Source organism: Canis lupus, chromosome 32 (genome assembly GCF_003254725.2).
Source record: "Canis lupus dingo isolate Sandy chromosome 32, ASM325472v2, whole genome shotgun sequence".
Lineage (NCBI taxonomy): Eukaryota > Metazoa > Chordata > Mammalia > Carnivora > Canidae > Canis > Canis lupus.
The window spans coordinates 37877286-37881146 of NC_064274.1; the positions used below are offsets into that span (position 1 = coordinate 37877286).

The window sequence follows — 3861 nt, forward strand, 5'->3', positions numbered from 1 at the left end:
CCCGCATTTCATTGCTCATCATAGCACTTGCCACCATCTGACAAAACATAGGGTTATTTGTCTTCATTATCTGCCCTGCCTACTGGAATATGAGCTTCTAGAAAGCATAGGCCTTGTCTTGTTAATTTCCATGTCCTTCATGCCTAAAACAGTGACTGAAATAAATAATAAACATTTGTTACATGAATGGATTCTGCCATGTTTTTAAAGCCAGGGTGGACAGCAAGCACATGGCAAGTTGATAACAGAGTATGTTTTAGTCTGGAAAACATTACTTTGATACAAGAAAATGCAGCAATTTGAATCATATTTTTGCTTAATAGGTTAAAAGTGATTCCTAACTTAAACGCACTACCCGTATCTAGAATTTGGCTCCGATATAAAGTTTCACTCAGGGACCCCATGAGCATTATTTATTTTATTTATTAAGCATTTTTAACACTACCATTGCAACTTTTAGGCATTCTGACATTCTAGGTATAAATGTATCTATTTTTAATATTATTAACTTCCAGAAGCCTGAGGGCACAGACATTTTAATTCACTTTACGAAGCTTTGAAGTAAAAGAGGTGGAAAGACCAATGAAGAATGAAAAGATCAAAAGAGGGACAACTAAGCTATGAAAATCTAGAAAGTGTTAGTTTTATCGATTAAAAAAGCCCCAGATAGATTAGTCAACTCCCACAAATATTTCAAAATTCAGATAAGTAGCAATATTTTTATTAATTAACTGACACCCTTCTTTTTTCCCTACATTTCCTGCTTGAATGCTCTTTCATTTCTTCTTTACATGACAGAAATCTCATGATCTCATTTTTTCCATTAACATCTATCATAGTTAATCAATAGTTGTTTTTATGTTCCAAATGTGATGGGTTTATTTTATTTTACTCTGATGCAAAACCAAAGATTTCCACTACAGCACAGAGACCAATATATTATTAAAAGGTCATGAAAAAGTGGTGTGGGACATGCAGGACATGATGTACAAACTGGAGGGTTGGGTCATTTCCTTTGTAATGTGACACTACATTTAAACGTGAGGAACACGTTTAAAATAACACTGCGGAACTCAACTGAAATGTGGCACAAACATGACAACTTCCAGGCCTGCCTTCAAGTACCTCCCGCAGGATGGACTTGCGATCTCTAGACTTCAGTGTGGGGAGGATTACAATTCTTTGGAAGAATAAAAAGTTCACACTTTTGAAATTTCACAGAAGAATTTTAAGGCCAAAACATAGTGGCTTCTCTTCACTTCCAGGGACAAATAGGATGCTTTTCTCAAAACCACATTAAGCTTCTAGTTCAAATCCCAACCCAACTTTGTGACCTCCTGCACTGAAGTTTTTTCTGTTGATTAAAGCTGATAGGGTCAGTTTGATTCCTGGTTGAAGGGTCTGAGTATAACCCAGTCCAATTAGGCTGGCATTATTGACTTTAGCAGTTAGAGAAGTTCTATAATCTAGCTTGTATTTAGCAGCCATGCCAAAACGGGTATTGTTACTGCTGGCTGTCCAAGCAAGGTTTATTGATGTTTCAATCTTCCCATTAACCTTCTGGTAGATAGACCCTCCAAATTCAGCGCCATCATTCACATTAGTGTGCAGCTGGAAGTCTGCAACCTTGTAACCCAGGGCGAAATTATCCTGTGACAGTTTGGATTTGGTTGTGTCAAAATTCATCTGATAGCCAACAAGCCAACCTTCAAAGGATAACACAGCCCAACCATAGATGGTTGGTCCAGAAAAATCTATATCAACATTACTGTCAATATGAAACAACCTCGTTTATAGGAGGCCTTCAATTTTCCACTCTTCTTTCCTGTGTTCGGTACAAATATGGTATCAAGAGTCAGTTTCAACCCTTCAGCCAACTTATTCTCCAAAGAGATTTCTGTTCCAAGAGTATTGTCTGTGTTCCATTTCTGGGTGAAAGTAAGTCCATAGTTACAGACCTTATATTTGGTCTCTAGGTTGCCTGATGCTTTCCCTGTATCAGTGTAAGCATGACCAGAAGTAGAAAATTCTACTCCTACTACAAGACTTGGTTCTCAGATCTATTTTGACCATGCTGAATCCATGTCCTTTATTGAAGAAATCCTTGGCGGCCTTTCCTAGGTCTCAGTAAGTCGGTGTGTTATACATCTCTCCAACCAGAGGGCCTATCTCCACTCCGCCAGGGCAATGCTCAATAGTAGTTTTTATAAGTTATAATAGTATTACATACAACATGAGATTTCAGTGTCATGTGGCTACAGGTATGTGCCCATAAACATACTAATTCTAATAAATTTTATTTTTTATAATAACCATAAAGAATGTACAGTGCATTTGTAATTGTATGTAATGCATTATCTGGCATATTTCCGAAAGGAGGCACCTTTGCATTTGACTAGACACCAATAAGAAAACTAATTCTTCACTAGCAATTTTTATATTTAGCTTTTAGAAGAGTATTCCACAGACTAGTTTGTGATACTGTACACTTCAGCCTATGTTTTCCCCTACTACACAAATATGCACTGTGTCAGCATCTTAGAATGGGATGATACTATGAAAGGACCTCTGGCCTGCCCTTTAATGTTCTCACACCAGGCAAATGGATACAACACATGGTAAGAGTATGCCTGGAAGCTCTTCATTCCTATGCTGGGCAGCTGGCAATAACTTTTCGTGAATGTGATTGTGAACCACGTAAACAGATTTCATGAAACCCAAGCTGAACACATCCTCACCTCATCTTCCCCTTTGCTGGATTCCAAAAAGGCTCATTGGTACTCCACCATCACTTGCAGGGGAAGTTGGAGTGAAAAAGACAATAATCTTAACCAAATTCGGTTGAGGTATTTTACTTTGGCAAATTTTACAATGGCATATGAATGTGTAAACACATTGTTGGTGTTCCTTCCAGAGCCTTGGAAGGGATCCCAGAAGGGAGGGTCCTGAACCTTAGTTTCACTAACTTCATATTAGATTCTCCAATGATGGGTACACATCTCCCACACTTCAGCTCCGCTAACTTTCATCTCTTGTTCGTATTGACAAAGCATATTTTTGCTGTTCTTCTTGCCTTTCAAATCAAATCCTTATCATTTGTGGTGCAGCTCAGAGGGTTTTTTCTGATCTCCTGTGTGTATCGCTCCCATTACTCTCTGCCATACACCCCTGTTCCTCTCTCTCTCTTTTTTTTTAATTTTTTTGATATTTTATTTATTTATGACAGATACAGAGAGAGAGAGAGAGAGGCAGAGACACAGGCAGAGGGAGAAGCAGGCTCCATGCACCGGGAGCCCGATGTGGGATTCGATCCCGGGTCTCCAGGATCACGCCCTGGGCCAAAGGCAGGCGCCAAACCGCTGCACCACCCAGGGATCCCCTGTTCCTCTCTCTTTTTAGCCCCCGTCTCTCTCTCTCTATTTTATGTGCATATTATTGTCTGCCTTTTCTGGTAAAATGTGGGCTCTATGAGAGCAAGAATATTGCTTAGATGCTCACAAAAAATCATTTGAATGAATGAATCAATTAATCAATTAATCAATGAACTATAAGCTTAAATGTATCTTTTTAATTAGCTCAAGAGTATTATTTTACAGTTTTAATAAATTTATTCCAACTCTAACCCCCCATCTCCCTGGATTGACAGAAAAACCAATCTCAAGTATTGTTAAAGCCACTTCCTCCCCAGGGCTTGCAAAGTTGTTGGGATTCAGCAGAGCAGTAGGTCATCACTCATTTGCCTTCACTGGTCACTGAGCCGCCACAGTCTTGGCCAGCAGTCAGGTACCTAACTGCAGCTTCTGTGATATGTGTGTGGCTGGAGAGTGCTGGCAAAGGCTGAGAGCCATGACCCTGTAGCTG

General features: G+C 39.4%; 1 pseudogene; it reads right to left on the bottom strand.

Moving 5' to 3' along the window:
• Nucleotides 1-1205: 1205 nt before the first annotated feature.
• Nucleotides 1206-2148, bottom strand: LOC112671758 (voltage-dependent anion-selective channel protein 3-like; annotated as a pseudogene).
• Between the last annotated feature and the right edge of the window lie 1713 nt (nucleotides 2149-3861).